The sequence below is a fragment of the Astatotilapia calliptera genome, chromosome 23 (assembly GCF_964374335.1).
Source record: "Astatotilapia calliptera chromosome 23, fAstCal68.1, whole genome shotgun sequence".
NCBI lineage: Eukaryota > Metazoa > Chordata > Actinopteri > Cichliformes > Cichlidae > Astatotilapia > Astatotilapia calliptera.
The window spans coordinates 19,375,859-19,397,792 of record NC_137443.1 but is presented as its reverse complement, the minus strand read 5'-3'; the positions used below and the strand labels follow the sequence as shown (position 1 = coordinate 19,397,792).

The 21,934-nt window shown below is 42.9% G+C and overlaps 1 long non-coding RNA gene across 5 annotated transcripts; it reads right to left on the bottom strand.

Moving 5' to 3' along the window:
- Positions 1–2,422: 2,422 nt before the first annotated feature.
- LOC145424345 (uncharacterized) lies at positions 2,423–12,026 on the bottom strand. 5 transcript variants are annotated; one of them, XR_013905398.1, is made up of 5 exons: positions 11,829–12,026; positions 9,690–10,454; positions 5,040–5,191; positions 3,154–3,275; positions 2,423–3,011 (listed from the first exon to the last, which is right to left on the bottom strand). It is a non-coding gene; the product is annotated as an uncharacterized LOC145424345 (long non-coding RNA). The 5 variants fall into 5 exon arrangements; XR_013905397.1 differs by lacking the exon at positions 11,829–12,026 and having other exon boundaries at positions 9,690–10,175; positions 10,274–10,810; XR_013905399.1 differs by lacking the exon at positions 11,829–12,026 and having other exon boundaries at positions 9,690–10,147; positions 10,274–10,810.
- Between the last annotated feature and the right edge of the window lie 9,908 nt (positions 12,027–21,934).

Below are 21,934 nucleotides of genomic sequence, written 5' to 3'. Positions count from 1 at the left end.
GTTATTACTTTTGGCACAGTTAAACCATTCGCTACTCTAGTGTGGCGCTGAACATGATTATCTATGACAGAAACGGCTTCCTGCAGTTCGGCTTCCGTACGTTCAGTTAAAGGATCTTTCATGATTTCCTCACACTCTGTCATTAACTGTTTTGTTTGCTTTTTATGTTCCTGTAACTCTCTTTCTCGTTCAGTGTATTCTCGTTCCTGTCTTTGATCTAGGTTAAACCAGTCATCTTCTTCTGATTTAGGTGTCATTTCGGTGCCTTCCTCACTCTTTTGGGATTCTGCTGTTAAATCAGGATATACGCGCTGATGACGTGCAGCCGCCGCAGCAGCTATTAATTCTGTTTTTTCATCATAAGGCGGCGGAGCCGTAGGTTGAACGGATGGGCATATAAGGCTAGTTTTTTCTGCAGTGGATTTACTAGAGCCTACACTGGCTTGATTTAAAGCATTTACGTCTGGCTCGGGTCCTTTTTTCCATAGTGGTAGCATGCGATTGGTCACATCACGACATTCTATCATATATTTTTTACAGGACTTTTTAATCAGCCTACTTTCCTTATCACAAATAGTATTTAACATTTCTACTGACCTGTTTTCTGGCGATAATCGTTCGGGATAGGGCTCCGGAAATACATTAGGATGCATTAAAGTTATAGTTCTTAAGTTCGAGACGAAATCAGTCACGTAAGCACTTCCGCATGTTCTGGATACGTAATCATGGAAGTCTTCATTGATTCGCGAGCGTGGGTTAAACGTAACCGGAAGTGGGAGTCGTACTGAGCCGCTATTTGTGATTTTATATTTTATTTTTTTCGGTTTTACAGTTAATTTTGATTTTTTATCGGACCCGTCTAAGGTCTTTGAATTATTCTGACCCATGGTCAGTGATTTCCAGAGGGGTTTAGACGCTTTGAAGGATTTAAGTTAGTTTCTATTTTTGCTGTGGCACACCTGAGGTTACTTGATTTTTTGCTAGCAATTTTATGTTTTTAGTGAGCAACTTCTCACTTTTTAACGAGCAACTTCTCGTTTTATGACCCCAGGCAACTTCCTGTGTCCTTTCTGCTGGTGAGCAACTTCTTAGTTTATGACAGCAGGCAACTTCCTGTGTCCTTTCTGCTTTTATTTACAAAACAACAGGCAACTTCCTGTGTTTCTATGTGGGCCACTAAATAAGGCTCCTCAGTGTATCCCACTTGTTACTATGTGGGCCACTGAAGAAGGCCTCGTCAGCGTATCCCGTTTCTATGTGGATCACTGAGAAAGGCATAACACAGTCTTATAAAATAAAAAGACAAGTGCCTACCTTCGTCAGGATCCCACTTCTGACACCAAAATTGAAGGAAACTGTTTCCAGGGCCTACTCCGTGGATCGGCTTCCTCCGAGGCGTGGACGTCTATCAGCAGAGAATGTACCTTCACCTATCAGCAGAGAATGTCCCTTAGTCTGTAACACAGTCAAATATATTCTCAAGTAATATTCAAGTATGCCATTCAGCGTGTTAGTACGAGCAGCTCGGGAGCAGCTTGGGAGAACAGAAAACAGAGACTGCTTTAGATTGTCTTCCCAAAGTGACTCAACTTTATTCACAAGTACAACAGTTTATATAGAGGGACAAATTCATGAGACAGCAGATTATCAGTTTAAACCAGTACAGACCAAGATAAGGCAGCGTCTTCCTGCCCTTGGGTGAAGAAGCATCCTTTGTGTAGTGTATTAGTTCAGCTACAATTGTGATTATCTCAGCGACATATTTTCAAGGCACAAAACGAAGAGTTCTTACATTAGTGAAATCTGAAACAAACCATTTGGCCTTCAACAGGCGTCTAAAAGATTAAGAAACTAATGTAGCTGAGGGAGTGATCTCTGTGGTATTTCAACCTTGTACCAGCCTGTGATTCTCACACATCAATTCTTGGGTCAAAGAGAAAAATAACTAAAACAAAAGGGGCCTTATTGAATGACAGAGTTTTCCTGCATAATGTCACTATAAAACAATATCCAGTAAATGCTCCCATGGTACTAAAATACCTAACAGTCACCATCTCTATTTCAGAATAATTAATATGCAGAAAACACTAAAAGTTGATTGTCTTCCGATATTCTAGCATAATTAAAAAACTGACTTTATAAGTACATATTATTAGTCCTAATGCCAGCATGATTCTTCATAACTCCTGCTTTGAAATACTGAACTTTAAAATTTACCTGATGAAAGATCATTTACAGTGGCACTCTGTCAGGATCATTCTGACTGTAAGATCACTGTATTAATCTGAATCCTTCTGAAATGTGCTGTGAATGAATGCTGATGCAACTCACTGTGGGAAAGCTGTTAATAAAATGAATCTGTGACACATGCAACACATTCACAGAGGAAGAGGACACAAAGAGAGGACACGCAGAGGCTGTGTTGAAGCCAGAAATCCAAATCTTTAGTCAAAAACAGGCGGTGGTAACAAATAGGAAGACAAGCAATCCATCAAACAGTCTACAGGGTCAAACATACAGAGAATTCAAACGGCAGTAAAAAATAACTGGACACTGAAAAACTTAAAGCAATAAAAGGAAGCAGCGCAGTATATTCACTGAATTATCATCAATTACAAAAGAGAAAAACGACAATTTCTAAGGATTATTTTCTTAAATGCAGTTGGAGTGTGGCTGGTAAAGATGGAAACATACAGAATGTAAACTGTGTGAGTTTGCTGAACTTTGTTAGTAACAAATGAGGTAAAAAAAACAACCCCAAAACAGACAAAACACAGAAAGAGGCTCTCAGTATTCATTAATAATTAGAAAGAAAAATTCTGGTCGTGGATTTTTACAGTCTTAGTTCCGCTCGCTGTCATCATTATAATCATCATGATCAATGGCGAGGTCCTGAGGTGGGCGGGGCTGTCTCTGGTGATGTCACCATGAAGGAACAGCATCTGGCACGTGTTGGTGAAACATCTCAGTACACTGGTGTAGTTTCCCCTCCAGCTGTTTGACATTTGACACTTCAACATTAAGGGGAAGAAGAAGAAACAGTGTTAGGTCAGGTGACCACATGGTTTCTAAAGTAACTGACAGGAAGTAACCAGGCCGTTAGAAATGGATGGCATGTGTTTAGAGTTACTGGAGTTGGGTAACTCTACTTACCAAAAGCAGCAGCACACAGATGAAGGATCAGATGCTGAATGTTGCAGGAACATGCTCATGTGCGGTGGTCATTCAATGCTGCTCCGGCAGGTTAGACAGTCCAAGACTGATATGCTGCCCATCTGAGAGTTTGAAAACATACATGCAAAGATTTATTTTGCATTACAGTCAAAGTTGGATGTTCATTTTTGTCCTTTAAAAATGTTTGTGTATTTGAAAGCGCTAACATTTAAGAATGACTTGGATTGTCTCCTTTAAAGGGGAGACAAGTGTATCCACTGATCTACGTCACTTAAACAGGATGATGACTCCTCTCCCCCTCACTCAGAAACACTCCTAATATAACCAAGCAAATAAATAATATTGAAGATTTACTTACATCATTACAAAAACGTCAAAAACATCTCCCTTTGATTCTATTTCTCCATTCCTGCTGAACATCAGGCAACAAATATCTCAATAAATCACAGTAAAATGTAAAGCACATGTTTTCTCTGCTTTGTCTAACCTCTGCAGAGCCTCTGTCAAGAAAAACATAACTGTAAGTAGTGATGGGACGTTCTGTATCGAGGCTTCGGAGCGTGTGTCGAGTAATGGAGGGGGCGTTTCCGCGAAACGCGTATCGAGGCTTGCTTCATTTATGGGAGGAGCTGAAAATGATGACGTCCGAAGCCTCGCTGCCCGGCTGTACCACGTGACTGGTTCATGAAGTGGTTCGAACTTTGCCGCGAGATATGACAGCGATATAAACCCCTCAGACTTCATTCAAAAATGTGGGTGTTTGATGGAGAGTTGCGGTTAGTGAGAGTTTGGAGACCGTTTGGAGGTTTATGAGAGTGAGGAAAGTCAGGAGAGAATGGAGCCAGCTAAGAAGAGGAGGATGTCCTCCCCTGTGTGGGAACATTTTGATCTTATTCCTCCCAACAAGGTATGTAAATTTCTACAGAAGATGTATTTTCATGATACTGATGGTGCAATACAATTTATGTTGAGCTGTCTTGACTTTTGTACAAGGTGAAGTGTTTGCTATGTGCCAGGGAGCTGGGATATAACAGCAACACCTCATCCATGCTTAGGCACTACAGAGCTTTGCATGAGAATAAGGGGGACACCGATCGTGGAGCAAGACCAGGTGAGCCATCAAATGCAATGATAATATAGGATGCAGTAATGTTACTAAATGATATAACAATATTATACAACTGTTATAAGTTACGTGTGTGATATTTATATTTGTGCTTTATCTTTATTGTCTTTCCTCAGGAGAACAATCTCAAATAGATGAAGACCTGGTCAGCATGGTGATTGAGGACTCCCAGCCATTTAGCATTGTGGAGGACAAAGGATTCAAAAGATTTGTTAAATCATTAAATCCCAGCTATGTTCTCCCCACTAAAAAGGTCATAAAAGCAGTGAAAATTTAGTTTTTACAGAATAAAATGTGAACAGGCAGGACTGAGGCCTCAGTGTGTAGCTGTCCATACCTCAACGTTACAAAAGCACAACCACTGTCCACACCCCAACCACACCTCACCTCACAGTAAATGATCATTTCCATTTCAAGCATTTCCAAATAATCATTTTCCATACTGCCACTATAAATATACACAGTGTACTGCCATCACTACAATATACATGTTTTACACACTCCTTTTGTTGTTGACATTTACAGGCTGTGTGCAAAATGCCACACTCTTCAAATTCATGCCAGCTATTATTTTTACGTCCAGTAGGTGTCCTACTAGAGCAAATGAAGCTTCATGAAGCTTCGCGTTGGGGTGAACCAATTGGATGAAAAGCTTCAGTGCTTCATGGGGCTTCATCTGCCCATCACTAACTGTAAGCCTAAAACAAATATACATTTCATAACACGTCACTGGACAAACCTCGGTCAGTTGATTTCCTCTGTGCAGTGCAGACGAGCATCAGTCAGCAAGTCAAGGTGGTGAGATGGACTGGTGTCCTTTGTGACTCTGCTGGTTCTTCTGAGGAAACACCACCGTCTCTCCACACCGTCACCATCTGTGAGCACAAACTGCTGCTCTGCCAGCATGTAGGAAATCACATATCACACACACAGGGGTGAAGAAACATCAGAGCTCAACTTTGGATACTTTAGATCCAAACAGATCAAAGCAGCTCTTAGCTTCAGCAATCAGTGAGCAGACAAACAATGATACCAAACTGGCGTGCTGATCCAAGATGGCGCCGAGTATGGCAGCCTCGTCGCGAGCTCCCCCAAGCAACAGCTTTTTTCTGTGCTTAATTTTACTTTTCCTTCATTTTTTCTCGAGTAGCACATGTCTCCTTGTGTACGACCGACAAACCTTACTGGACATAAAAGACGGTCTTTCTTATAACTTTCCGGAGTTAACGTTTTGCAACACGGACGCTCCGTTTGCAGACCCCCCATTCATCTCACCGAGACGCCTTTGTTCTCTGGCCCTGGAGGCCGCAAACGCCGACGCAGAGGGAGAAGATCTGGCGTTCTGGTTCGACTGAGACGGCGCACTAACAGACCACCGTTACCCAGTTTATTACTGGCTAATGTGCAGTCTTTGGAGAACAAGCTGTGCGAGCTTCGGGCACGGATCTCATTCCAGCGAGAGATGCAGGACTGCTGCGTGATCTGGCTCACAGAAACCTGGCTATTGGACAAGGTACCGGACTCCGCAATACAACTACCGGGGTTCTCCGTGCATCGCGTGGACAGGTCACAGGATCTTACTGGGAAAAGCAGAGGCGGTGGTGTATGTTTCATGATCAACAACAGCTGGTGTGATTATGCGAACGTGCACCCGGTCAAATCCTTCTGCTCACCGGACCTGGAGTACCTGATGATTAAGTGCCGGCCATTATTACGGCTGTTTACATTCCCCCACAAGCCGACACTGACCGAGCACTCAGGGAACTGTACAGCGCGATCAGCAGCGAGGAAACCGCACACTCAGAGGCAGCGTTTATCACAGCCGGAGACTTTAATAAGGGAAACCTGAAGAAAGTCTCACCCAAACTCCACCAACACATCCATTTTAACACTCGTGGAGACCGGCTACTCGACCACTGGTACACCTCTTTCCGGGATGTGTACAAAGCCCTCCCCCGCGCCCCATTCGGCCAATCAGATCACTGCTCCATCCTGCTCCTGCCCGCCTACAGGCAGAAGCTGAAACAGGAAGCTCCAACCCGGAGGGCGGTGCACTGTTGGACGGACCAATCGGAGTCTGCGCTGCGGGACTGTTTTGATCACGCGGACTGGGAAATGTTTCACGTGGCTGCTAGGGACATTGATGAGTACACAGACTCAGTCTGCGGATTTATCAGAAAATGCGTGGAAGATGTCGTCCCATCCAGAACAGTTAAATCCTTCCCAAATCAAAAACCCTGGATTAACGGAGATGTTTGCGCGGCACGGAGCACCGCCTTTGCCTCCGCGAACACATCGGACTACAAACACGCACATTACCAACTCCGGAAGACGATCAAAGCAACCAAACGTGAGTACAGGGACAGGGTGGAGCAACAGTTTGACAACCCTCGGAGTATGGGGCAGGGACTAAACACGATCACAGACTTTAGAGGGAAAACCAGCACACCGCAGACCACGGCCTCTCTGTGTGAGGATCTAAACGTATTCTATGGTAGATTCGACACAGCGAACACCATGAGACCGGACAGTGTGCGCACCGCGGATGACGTCAGTGCGCACACTGTGTCTGAGGAGGATGTGCGGAAGTGCTTCAGGAAGGTGAACGCACGCAAAGCTACTGGTCCGGACGGGATTCCCGGCCGCGTCCTCAAGTCATGCGCGGCTCAGCTGGCTGGAGTGTTCACGCACATCTTCAACCTTTCCCTCTCTCTGTCTGTAGTCCCAGCCTGCTTCAAAATGGCCACCATCGTCCCTGTACCCAAATCCTCCACCATCTCCTCATTGAACGACTGGCGACCTGTAGCCCTGACCCCCATTGTAAGCAAATGCTTCGAGAAGCTGGTCAGGGACTTCATCTGCTCTGCACTACCCGACTCATTGGACCCTCTACAGTTTGCATACCGCCACAACAGGTCCACTGATGATGCCATAGCCCTGACACTACACACTGCCCTGTCACACCTGGAGAAGAGAGACACGTATGTGAGAATGCTGTTTGTAGATTACAGCTCAGCATTCAATACCATCGTTCCCTCGAAGCTGGACAGGAAACTGCAGGATCTAGGACTGAGTAGCTCCCTCTGCAGCTGGATCCTTAGCTTCCTGTCTGACAGACGCCAAGTGGTCAGACTGGGCAGCATCACCTCATCCCCCATCACACTGAACACTGGTGCTCCACAGGGGTGTGTACTGAGCCCTCTCCTGTACTCACTCTACACCTACGACTGCACAGCCACTAACAACTCCAACATCATTGTGAAGTTTGCGGACGACACTACAGTGGTGGGTCTTATCACCAACGGTGATGAGACGGCTTACAGGGAGGAGGTCAGCGCCCTGACCCACTGGTGTCAAGACAACCATCTCACCCTCAACGTCGCAAAGACAAAGGAGCTGATAGTGGACTTCCGGAGGTGCAGAGAAGTACACACCCCCATCACCATCAACGGCGCTGCTGTGGAGAGAGTGAGCAGCTTCCGGTTCCTTGGTGTACATCTGGCTGAGGATCTTACGTGGTCAGTACACACAAACAAAACAGTGAAGAAGGCGCAGCAGCGCCTCTTCTTTCTCAGGAGACTGAAAAGATTTGGCATAAGCCCCCGCATCCTCAGGACCTTCTATCACTGTGCCATTGAGAGCATCCTCACTGGATGCATCACCACCTGGTATTGTCATGATTCGGCTGTGTGGCAGGCAGGAGAAGGACCCAAACGCAAACTCACGGAGACGAAACGTAAACTCAAAAACACAGCTTTAATGCTGGCAAAGGGTGAAACACAAAAACAGTACTACACTAAACTGGGAAAGCTAAACATAAAGTAAACCAGGAACCACGGGGAGAATCACACACAGCATGAGGGAGACTACGACACTGACAAAGAGAAACACAGGGCTTAAATACACAGAGGGATAACGAGGGAATGAGACACAGAAGGAGGGCACAGCTGGGAGAAATCAGGACTGACGAGACAAGCAAAGCAGGACACATTCACATAAGACACGGAACTTCAAAGTAAAACAGGAAGGATCACATAGAGACGCGAACTTGACACAGTGGAGACAGCAACTAAGGAACACAGAGACATAAACCATAAGGCAGAGGACTCTAAGAACCGAAAGACACAGAGGGGAAATCAAACATGCAGACACAGACTTACACAGAACAGAGGGGACACAGAGAAACATGAAGGGCAAGGGATCGAAACTAGAAACCATAAAATAACTCACACAAGTACAATATTACAAACATCACAAGGAACTAAAAACGCTGGGTCAGGGGACCCAGGACCATGACAGGTATGGCAACAGCACCGCCTACAACTGCAAAGCTCTCCAGCGAGTAGTGTGGTGCTCTGAACGGATAATTGGAGGTGAGCTTCCCTCCCTACAAGACATCTACAGGAAGCGCTGCCTGAGGAAAGCGGGGAGGATCATCAAGGACTCCAGTCACCCCAGCCATAAACTGTTCAGACTACTTCCCCCAGGAAGGAGGTTCTGCAGCATCCGGTCCCGTACCAGCAGACTGAGAGACAGCTTCTTCCATCAGGCCATCAGACTGCTGAACACGTCATAGACACCTCAGCTTCACTACTGGAACTTTAACATTATGCACTCCATACTGTACAGTAATGCCACTGTTTTGCACATGTCTCAACTCTGTATATTTTTATATATTTTATTTATTGTTTACTCTATTTAATTTGTAAAATATGTGTACACACACACACACACACGTAGAAAAATATTTAGTATACACATCCAGAAATGCATATACTATTATATATTGTACATATATTTATTAGTTTCAGATGTAGCCATTCTTGTATTTTGCTTGTTTACATTATTGTATTTTGCACAACTCTGTTGCTTGTGAAGCTCGCACATAAGAATTTCACTCACATGTGCTGTACCAATGTACCTGCACATGTGATGTGACAATAAAAGTGATTTGATTTGATTTTTGATTTGATTTTGATTCTGTATGAATACAATATGGTATTTTCAATACAGGTGTCAAATTAATTTATTAAAACTAATACAGATATATGTATATTTTTTGATAATTTAATTTGCTAAATTATAAGAATATATATATATATATATATATATATATATATATATATATATATATATATATATATATATATATATATATATATATATATATATATATATTCATTTAACAATTGCAACTGAAAGAAATTAAATATTGAACAAAAATATATTGTCACATTCTGAGCATGCTCAGCACGCTGACAGACTTGAAGTTGCTACAGATTTTAAGAAGTGATAATTATAGGGAAGAAACTTCTTTTTTTCATCTGTTTAATCAAGCATTTGATGCCTCAGATGTCTCAGTCTATAGCATTCTGCAACTACAACTAACCTGAAGCTTGGATTTGGCTGCAGGTGCCCCTGTACATCCTCCTCAACATGTGGGTATCATTTAATCACACTTCTTCCTGAGCTTTGCGTCATCACAAGACCAAAGGTGGCATCTCGTGTCACAGTCTTATCATTATCCAGAAGAAACATTTGAAGAAACATCATGGAGAAGAAACATTTACGCGCCTCCTGGTTTTGCTTTCTGATCCTGCAAAAAGACTGAGGACAACAAAGCCCAGAGAACACGAGATACACAACATCCAACATTCAGACTCAACAGCCTCCATAAATGAAGAGCACCAGGTTGGTTCAGTTATAGTAGATATAAGCATACTTCACATTACTGGGTATGAATAATAATGAGGAGGCAAACTTTGAAGATGCAGAGCATGATGTCCCATCATCAGACTGTAAACAAACATCCACCAGGCTTCTTTGTTGCCAAAATTGATGATTCTCCTATCAGGGATCAGTAGCGTGTCTTAACCTGTGGTATAAGCAGCAGTCACTGAAATATTACTCTTTCAGATAAGAAATCTAGCACATAAAAGCCAGGGTGGGAGGGATCTCTGCAAACTGACTTACCTCTGCAAGTGTGAAGCTCAACAAAAATCTGACTCTCCAGTCACAGACAAACAAAAACCTCCAGCTGGGAGATAGAAAACGCTGTCTGGGTCCTGCTGGATGTTGCTGGTCAGAGTCCCACATTAGCAGAGTGCTTCTTGGTCCCACTGACCCATGTGGACAGTGACTGTGGAGAACTGTTCTGGAAAACAGAGAAGAGAATTAAAATAACAAAAAGCCAAACAGGATTTCCACAAAGACTCTCTTGGAATCAGCAATCAAAAAATCACTGGTTCATATTTCAATTAAATATGAACAGGTTCCTTAAATGTGCGCAGTTCAGATCTGATTTAATTTAATTTCCTTCACACAGCACATTCGTCCAGGCTGACAGGTAAACATAGAATTAATCTCAGGTAACATGACTCATAGTAGAGATTCAGTAAGAAAGATTGCAGGCTCTAATATTATTACCACACAATCCAAGGACACACCAACAGCTCAGATTTGTAGAACTATTTAAACAAATGTCTTCTGAATATTAAATTCAGGTTCACAGTGGGGGGGTGTCGTGGAATTTTTTAAATAAAGTCTGCAACACAGAAAGAGCTGTGATCAAGCTATTTATTACTGCGCCAACACACATCAAACATCACAGTTCAGTCATGTCAGCGCTGCCACAGAAGTGGTGCTCCTCCTCCTTTATGCATTCCAAGGAAGAGGGAGGAAGTTACAAACTGATCCTACCACACTTCAACGGATCAATGGTTATGCTGTTTTGTGCCCTTGGCCTTATCAGCACCTGTAAAGGGAGTTGTTTTCTCAAACTGCTGACGCTGAAGTAAGTTCATCTAGTTTTAGAAACTTTCACTGAACAGTCTATAACAGTGTCACAACTAAGCATATGCATAAGCACTTAAATACTTTAAATGAGAATAACAGAAAATTTCTATTACAGAGGCTAGAGCCTGTCCCAGTAGTCATAGGTAGAACACACCTGGACAGGTCACCAGTCTGTCAGAGGACTAACACAGAGACAGACATCAGAGTAACAAATCTATTTAAAATTAATGTAAGTTTGCTGCAGCTGTATGTATGAACATGTGTTTCTGTGCTCACAGTCCACCTCTCAGGAACACAGCTGGGATTGTATTTTACACTGACCCTGGGTCAGTATAAGTATCATACAGTTTAAATGAAGCACTGAAACTTGCACATATTTATTATAGATGCAGTGAAGCTAATCGAGATATTTGCTGTCAATCTGTGGCTGCGATTAAACACTTTACTGGAAACTTTATTAACTAGTAACTTCATCAGTCATGACAGAAGCTAATATTTCTGTGCTAACATCGTTTAAACAGTAACAGCTTTACTCCAATATAAGCTAACGTTTACACCGTAACTTTAAGCTAGCACCATAAAGACGGTAAAACACGTAATAATATCTACAAATGCATCTTAAAGCTGTTATATTAGCACTCTGTGTATTACTAACATAACCACATTAACATTACTGACACTCGCTGACTTTTAATAGTCATTCTATAAATGCTGTCCGTTTAAATGGTCTTACCTGTACACACCGCATATCCACCGGATTCCAGCCAGAGTGGATTCTGGAGTCTCCCACTCTCCTGTTAGTGATCCTCCATCTGGATGGATGAGAACAACCTTCTGAACAATCTAGCAGGAGATGGTCCATATCTATGGGACTGATTTGTGCTAATAACGCCCATTGTATGGACTGATAACAGCCGAAGCGGGTGAATAAAGTCACCCAGTAGCTAGCTGTGCCATTACCCAGCATACATCACTCACTCCGTAAATGCAATAAACGATACAAAAGTATCGTTCTACCTGTTTTTCAGGTACCGGTAGTTGTTTACATTATATAATTTATTGTGTTCTGTATACGTCACTACAATGTGATTTGGAAAATGTTTAAATATACCGACAACAGGCACTTCCGCGGCAATCTCTTCAATCGGAGGACCCTTCACGTCAATTCCCGATGCGAGAGGGGTACCCTGCGCGTCCATAAGTGAAGCAGAGGGAGCCTGACCATGCGTCACACGTTTGACGAGTTGGGAGTGAGAATGTGTTGATAAGTCACATAAAGGGTGGGGCACGTTTGGGTTCACCTGAAACCTTGGCTGACCCACTCCCGTTTTTACACCTTGGCTTGTGTGATTAGGCAAAACGATCAATCTCAAGGGACACTCCCAATGGGGCTTACATATCTGGGACTCTCCACCATTTGCTCTTAGAAATGAAGAAGCTTCTGAGATAAGAGGTGAAATGTCTTCAAGAAACTTAAACAAAGCTCGTAGATTATCGTGACCTGGATGAGGAGATGCCGGACTAGAGCAGCGCAGATACTGAAGGACCCGTCCCATCCTGGCAACAAACTGTTCCAACTTCTGCAATCTGGTAGAAGGTTCCGCATCTTCTGGGCAAGGACAGAGAGACTCAAGAGGAGCTTCTATCCCCAAGCCATCCGTGCCCTAAACACACACACCCGCCCTCTCACATCATCTATAATTGACTGAGACAGGACTCTTCCAGACACTAAACCAAGGCACAATGTACATTTCAATTCCTTTAATTTTAAATATGTTTATATTGTCTATCCTGTAAAATAGTCAGATGTCTATTCATATTAATGTACAGAATTCACCTGCTTGCTGCTACTACTTCACATTCAGCCAATGTATATATATATATATATATATGTATATATATATATATGTATATATATATATATATATATATATATATATATATATATATATATATATATATATATATATATATATATATATTAGGGGTGCAACGATATTCGTATCGATATTGAACCGTTCGATACAGTGCTTTCGGTTCGGTACGCATATGTATCGAACAATATAATTTTTTTCAATTTTTTTTTTTTTTTTTTTTTTTTGTGTCCCGTTTGGATCTATAGCCATCAGAATTGTTGTCTTGAGGCCAAGAAAGATGCCAAGAGGATTTATTTTAAGTGGATCATCATATTGGTCCATTTGATTGACCTTTATTATAATTATGAATTTATTTTATTTTCAGTTGCAAACGGGACAGACATGACTGTGGGATAGGACAGGGGGAAAGAATGAAAGAAAGAGGGGGAGAGAAAGAAAGAAAACCAAAGGGGAGAAAAAAAAAAGAACAATACAAAATTTGTAATTTATTTTATCAACTTTCCTTCTGACGATGCTGTCTGTGTTGAGTGCTCAGTGAATCTGCATTTGACTACTCCGCCTAGGCTCGAGAGTGCAGCCTAGGCGGAGTAGTCGAACGCAGATTCACTGGGCACTCAACACAGACAGCATGGTCAGAAGGAAGAGCGCAGGGCAAGCTAGCGAGACAGAAGTGGACCTCCCCACCCTCATTCAGATCTGGCGTTTGGAATTATTTTGGTTTTCATGTGACGTATGACCCTGAAGGTAAGCGAGTCATGGACTAAAGTAAAACAGTATGTTGGATGTGCCATGCAATGCTCAATTACATGGGTGGGAGCTAGTGTGTTAGCGCAGTTAGCTCGTTAACGTGTTGGCCGTCTAGCCCCTCTGTATAGGGTAGCTCGTTAACGGAGATGTGCCGTGTTGTGGCGTTAAGGTTATTTCAACGAGATTAACCTGAAAGCACTAGTGGGAACACAACGAATATGACTGCACATTTACACCGACATCATCCTAGTGCAAAGACAAAAACAACAAGCATGCATGCTACAAACTTTAGCCGAGTCATTTAGACAGCTGTTAGCACAGGATTCTCCTTATGGAGACCTGATATGTTTAATATGCTGCTGAGAATATAGCCCAGAAGAAGCGGATAGTATAGCTTTTATTTTGGAAAGAGACATTTCTCTGTAATAAACTCTCTTTTCCAAAGATGAGTGATTCCTCAATCAGATACAGGGCTCGCAATATCGCTAGCCCGACGTCCCGGGGCTATCTCTGCCCTGCCTGTCGGGCTGTTGTAGGAAGGAAAAATATATGTCATTGCTTTTGCATTGTTTCAGAAATGTAGCTGGGTAATTATGTCATTGGGTGAGCCACTGTCAATATGTGACATATTGAAATCGTGTTTGAATTTGCGCTTGTTTTTTTGCTTTCACTTTGCAATCGCGCAAACTGTGTATAGAGAGCGACAGCACTGATCTGTGAGTGATGATAATTTGTGCACCAATTCCTCTGACATCGTCTTATTAATTGTTAGCTTACTATGCAAACATGACAAGTGAAATCTCCCGCAGCTTAAACATGTGAGAGGTTGATCGCGCAGAGAATCGCTGAGCTTATGTGAGTGCGGCAGGATATATATTTCACTACGATGACCTGGATGACTGAGAACCTTCACAGACAGATATATATTTTAGTTCTGCTGAGCCAAATAAGACAGGTCAGGGTGAAGAAGTGACAGCCAAAGAAAAGCTTACCACAAAACGGAGAAGTTATGACAAATCAGACTATAAGGCAAAAAGAAAGTGCAGCTTTATGGTTTCATGGACAAAAGAATTTCTGTGGCTGCAATATGACGAGCTAAAAAACAACACGCACAAGGGTTAGGGTTCAATTTAAAAACTGTACTTTTGTGTTAAAATATATATTTATAATTTTAATAAATGACAAATTAAAAAGGCATGAACATTTTTTTTTGTATCGAAAAAATATCGAACCGTGACACCAAAGTATTGAACCGAACCGAACCGTGAATTTTGTGTATCGTTGCACCCCTAATATATATATATATATATATATATATATATATATATATATATATATATATATATATATATATATATACATATATATATATAACAACTAGTAGCTCAGTGTTCCAACATTCGAAAGAAGGGACTGCTCTCACAGCTAGAGATTGACGAGGTACAACACAAATGCTATGGCAAGGAGGAGTCAGGACGCCAGGTCAGGGGGGCGATATCATCACCCCCACCCGAGATTGGGTACATAGCCCCAAGTGCGATAGGAGAAGGATCGTTGAGTGCGAGAGGAACTGACCTGAAAAATAGGATCATGGCCAAGCTTGAAACCTGGATCCCCCGTAGCCGGTTACCAAGATTACGTGAAGTACCCTCAGAAGGTCTGCTAGATGATGTTAATGCAGCACTACGGGCAATACCTACAACCACGATTACCGACACTAACAAGCTGATCTACAATACGGCAGCAGTGATCAGTGAGATGCTTGGCTACAAGTTGAACAGCCACAAGGGGCAGTACCCTCCATGGAGAAGGAGGCTAGAGGGCAAGATCAAAGTAGCACGGAGGGAGGTTAGCCAACTAACGGAGTTGCAGAAAGGTGCGACAAATAAGGTGCCTAAGAAATACAGCAAGCTGTCCATACCTGAGGCCTTGGAAACTGCCAAGCAAAGACTCACAGCCTTGGCCAGCCGCTTGAGGAGGTACACCAGAGAGATAGAAGGCAGGAGAATAAACCAGCTGTTCTCCACAGAACCAGCAAAGGTGTACTCTCAGTGGCAAGGGAACAATAAGAGAACAGCACCACCAAGGCTGGAGACGGAGCAATACTGGAAGAGCATATGGGAGAAGGACGCAACCCATAACGGCAATGCTCAGTGGCTAGAGGATCTGAGGGCTGACCACAGCGACCTCCCTGAACAGGGTCCAGTAACCATCACAGTGGCAGATATCCAAGAAAGTGTCTCCAGTATGAAGAGTTGGACAGCACCAGGGCCCGACATGGTTCACGCCTACTGACTGAAGAAGCTGACTGCACTCCACGAGCGTCTGGCAGCACAAATGAACCAGCTGCTAGTTAACGAGAGACACCCGGAATGGCTAACTGAAGGCCGGACGGTCCTGGTCCCCAAGGACCCCAAGAAGGGACCGGTCCCCTCCAACTACCGACCAATAACCTGCCTCAGTACTACATGGAAGCTCCTGTCAGGCATCATATCGGCTAAGATGAACAGGCACATGGGTCAATACATGAGCGAGACACAGAAAGGAATTGGCAAGGATACCAGAGGCGCAAAACACCAGCTACTGGTAGACAGAACAGTCAGCCGAGACTGCAAGACCAGACTGACCAACCTGTGCACTGCCTGGATTGATTACAAGAAGGCCTATGACTCAATGCCCCACAGCTGGATACTGGAATGCCTAGAATTGTACAAGATCAATGGGACCCTAAGAGCCTTCATCAGGAACTCAATGGGGATGTGGCGTACAACACTAGAGGCCAACTCCAAGCCCATAGCACAAGTCACCATCAAGTGCGGGATCTACCAAGGAGATGCTCTGTCCCCACTGCTGTTCTGCATAGGCCTGAACCCCCTCAGTGAGATCATTAACAAGACTGGCTACGGATACCGACTACGGAACGGAGCAGTTGTCAGCCACCTCCTGTACATGGATGACATCAAGCTGTATGCCAAGAGTGAACGAGACATCGATTCACTGATCCACACTACCAGGCTATACAGCAATGACATTGGAATGACGTTCGGACTGGAGAAGTGTAGTCGGATGGTAACAAAGAGAGGGAAGGTAGTCAGAACTGAGGGGATTGAACTACCAGAAGGCAACATTGCAGACATAGAGGACAGTTACAAGTACTTGGGGATCCCGCAGGCGAATGGGAACCATGAAGAGGCCGCTAGAAAAGCTGCAACCACCAAGTACCTGCAGAGGGTCAGGCAAGTCCTGAGGAGTCAGCTGAATGGTAAGAACAAGATCCGGGCCATCAACACGTACGCCCTGCCCGTGATCAGGTACCCTGCTGGGGTAATAGGCTGGCCAAAGGAGGAGATAGAACCCACTGACATAAAGACAAGAAAGCTCCTTACCATGCATGGAGGGTTTCACCCCAAGTCCAGCACCCTGAGGCTGTACGCTAAGCGGAAGGAAGGGGGCCGGGGACTGGTGAGTGTCAGCACCACAGTCCAGGATGAGACAAGGAACATCCAAGAATACATTGGGAAGATGGCCCCAACTGACCGAGTGCTCAGTGAATACCTCAGGCAGCAGAAACCCAACAAAGAGGAGGGAGACGAGGAACCATCATGGAAGGACAGGCCCCTGCACGGTATGTACCACCGGCAGATAGAGGAGGTGGCTGATATCCAGAAATCCTACCAGTGGCTGGACAAAGCTGGACTGAAAGACAGCACAGAGGCACTAATCATGGCAGCACAAGAACAAGCTCTGAGCACAAGATCCATAGAGGCTGGGGTCTATCACACCAGGCAAGACCCCAGGTGCAGGCTGTGTAAAGATGTCCCAGAGACAATCCAGCACATAACAGCAGGGTGCAAGATGCTAGCAGGCAAGGCATACATGGAACGCCATAACCAAGTGGCCGGCATAGTGTACAGGAACATCTGTGCCGAGTATAACCTGGAAGTCCCGAGGTCAAAATGGGAGATGCCCCCAAGGGTGGTGGAGAATGACCGAGCTAAGATCCTGTGGGACTTCCAGATACAGACAGACAAAATGGTGGTGGCTAACCAACCGGACATAGTGGTGGTAGACAAACAGAAGAAGACGGCCGTAGTGATCGATGTAGCGGTTCCGAATGACAGCAATATCAGGAAGAAGGAACACGAGAAGCTGGAGAAATACCAAGGGCTCAGAGAAGAGCTCGAGAGGATGTGGAGGGTGAAGGTAACGGTGGTCCCCGTGGTAATCGGAGCACTAGGTGCGGTGACTCCCAAGCTAGGCGAGTGGCTCCAGCAGATCCCGGGAACAACATCGGAGATCTCTGTCCAGAAGAGCGCAGTCCTGGGAACAGCTAAGATACTGCGCAGGATATACACACACACACACACCCAGCACGCCCCTGCGGGCGGTTTATCCTTCAAGCTCGGGTCCTCTACCAGAGGCCTGGGAGCTTGAGGGTCCTGCGCATATATATATATATATATATATATATATATATATATATATATATATATATATATATAATGTCCTTCCTCTACACCCCCCCCCCCCCCCCCCATTTTTTGCACAAGTCAAGGAGCGTGTCAGGCTACATTTCACTGTGTGTTATACTTGTATAACTATGCATGTGACAAATAAAGAACCTTGAACTTGAACTTGAACTTGATTGAGAACCTACACAGACATATCTTTCCCATAGATCCCAAACCAGATGTGGAAGTTATTTTGGAGTCTGGTAGAGCTTCATTTTTCATTTAGCCTATTGTTTGCTGGGTTGTTACTTCTTCAAACCTCTGTTTGAATTTAGAGCATGTCCTTTATTTGTTCTGTTGGGTTGCAGCTTAATATTTTGCTGTACTCTTAGCAATGCTAATTGTCTATGTAATCTTATTCATAAATGATGTATAAGGAAGCTCACAGATCATAGAAGAAGTGTAAAATAAACAAATTCAGAGCAATAAATTCCACAGAAATGTAGCAAAACAAGTCATATATGCAAACTGATATTTCATTTTTTTTAATTTTTTGACGGTTCAATACACACTTGCAAAATATTTTAGTTTTTTGGCAATTATCTCATGGTTTAGGCTTTAAAGGGTTAAACTATGATAAGAACTAACATTCAGAACACTACAAGGAACAAGGAAAAGATACACAAGTAACAAGTAAAGATGTCAAATGAAGTAATGAGGAAACTGTCCAGTGTTCACAAGGTTCTCACTTAAAAAGCTTAGTGTTCAAGCCACAGTTATTAGAATGAGCTGGTTCACATTCATTTCATAGTTAGTTTGTTGTTTCTGTTTGCAGAAACTACTGATTCATACCACCAGGCAGCCTCCCACTCACTACTTAAGCCCTCTTAATTTACTGGTAGAATACACAGATACACATATACAGTGTATTTAAATACTTGAGACACTGTGTCATACAGCAGTTAAATAAAATCACCTCTAAATTAACTTTGCAGTTGCTGGTTTGTGAAGTGTGTGTAGACTGTCTTCTTGTCACCTTCTTTGGGGTGCTGTTGGAAATTCAGGAGAAAACAAAATTAGCTCAGAAACTTCTGAACTGAACTTCTTACTTGAATGAACCAAGTAAAAAGACTATGGCTAACACTTTCTCTTCAGGTTCAGTGAGATTCCGGTCTGAAAAGTACTTCACCCATTTTTCCTGACTGTCCTCAGGTGTGTGTTCTTCTCTGAGTTGTGTAGGTTCAGACTGAGGAGTGAATGTTCTTGAAAGCAAGGTGTAGAATTTCCTGCGTTGTCTTTCTTTTCCTTTAGAGTGTTCGGCCCGTTGAGCCTTGTCCACAAACGTATATTATATTATATTATATTATATTATATTATATTATATTATATTATATTATATTATATTATATTATATTATATTATATTATATTATATTATACGTCCCATTTTATATTCCACTATAGAGATGGTGTGGTCCTTTGGGTCGTATGTTTGAAGAAATGCAGATAACAAACAAACTCTTCCTGTAATGATGGGAAGTTCACCTCTTCACACTGGCAATAAGTCATGACACTTGGAATATAATTACACAAGGAACTAAGTAGAAGCAGGTGAAACCACTCTAAAGAGGAGAAATGAGGAAACGATAAATGATAAAAACAAAAAGAAACAAGGAAACTTTGCAAAAGCACTCTACCCCAAACTAGTAACTGAGTTACATTCAAACAGGAAGGTCTCTTAAAAACAGAGAAGATATGAGGAAACTGTCATTCATCCGGTGTTAGACCAGGGGTCTAGGCAACCCTAAATGCGGTTCCGGAGCCGCCTGCAGCTCTTTAGTCCTTATACTGCGGCTCCACGTGGTTTGGAAAATAATTATAAGTATTTAACTGAAGTGTATTTTATTTGTGTTATTTTTTTTTTAACTTGTGGTCAAATTGGAAGTTCATTGTGATCTTGAAACATAAAAGTAAAATTATGTTATTATTTTTCATCGCTCAAAATAAGTGTCACACTTGCATAAATGATACCCGCCGAAATGCCATGCATTTATCGAGACTTTCAACCCCAGGTAGGCCAAGGATGGATCTTCGGAGCCACATACATATGTGAGCAGCTATTCTCCTCCATGAACTATGGTAACAACAAACACAGCTCACGCCTCACAGATGACAGCTTACTAGAGACTTCGTACAGCCCCGGTCTGCAGGCGCCCTGCGCAGAGGTTCAGGAACAGGTGTCCCATTGTAAATATACCACGGCAGACCCGACAATGTTTGCATGAACATGCTTTTTTCTTTATTGACCACTTTTCACACATGGTTGGTGTACCCACACAGCCAGCTGTGGTTTTGCAGCTCACAGCCCGGTACACACCAACATGACAGCAGAGAAAGCACAAACTTTAAGCCGGCGAGGCTTGATTGCGGGTGCCGCTTAGGTGCGTCCGCCTCCCCTGCAGCAGCACTGCAGACCACGCTCTGCCGCACACATTAACCACGTAAAATAAATATTTATGCAGATATTTTGCAAATAATTATTTTCCAATTATTAGTAGTATAGTGCTGTTTTCCAATTATTTTTTAAATTCAGGTCAAGGCTCCGCTACAGGCTGCGAAATCCCAAAGGTGATATAAGGGTGACGGCTCACTACAGTTTTTGCTTGCTATATGAATGATTTAACTTCAGCTTCAGCTTTCATTTAAAAGAGACCTTCACCTGGGTGTCTTTCCTTTTTGTTATATTTTTTAAGAGTTCAAAATTTGTTCATTACATAAATAAAATAAAATTTTCTCTGTAGCACTTCTTGTATTTCATAAGCAACAAACTTTAGTTGTTTATAAAGCATAAAGATAAAAAAAACAATAACAGTGTTATCTTCATTTTAGATGTCAAAAAGTATTTGCGGCTCCCAGTGTTTTCTTTTCTATGAAAACTGGGTCCAAACAGCTCTTTCGGTGTTAAGGGTTGCTAACCCTTGGTCTAGACCAGAATACTAAATTTTGCTAGACAAGGGGATGATATCCACTTACGAGGGCATTATAATGCCACTGTTCTATTGAAATTTTGAATGAATATTCTCATTTGTGGCTCTCATTTTTCTTAGAAAAAAAAATCTGTCAAAAAAACCCCAATCAAATCTGGTAATTCTTTGTTTTTACATTCATCGGGTCCCAATATCCTCAAACATCAAAGAGAAATTAAAAATGCATGCCATGGAAGAGCTCGGGTCTTAGGAGGTTAAAGAAAGAAAGAAACTTAACTCAAAGCGATAAATATTAAAGCAAAACTAAAGGAAAAAGCTCGGAAAACTCGAGAACTCACTTGACAAAAAAACTTCATGAAGAGATTGTATATGGATGCAGCTGTTCTTATCATAAGTTGTGACTCTGGGCTCTAGCTGTAGTATTGTATTTGGGTGTTACTTAACAGTCGTTGAAGAGACCATTGTGTGTGAACTGTAAGGTCGTTTAGTCAGGTAAGATTTCATTCAAGGCTGACAGCACTGGTCTCCTACCCCATGGATAGCATTTTGGTGCAGACAATACAAGGAGCCTCTCCAGAGCAGGTTGTGTTTGAGACAGGAGAGCATCACGTACAAAAGCACTCCCTTCTGAGCAATCACTTTTCAGGTGTGTGTGAGAGGAAGGTCTTTTATTTTTAGACACTGTCCAAGGACTTTGTCTTTCTCTGACAAGCATCAGTAACAAATATGCATCATTAAGAATTTGTCTAGCTGGCTTGCAAAGCTCATCAGAGCGTGA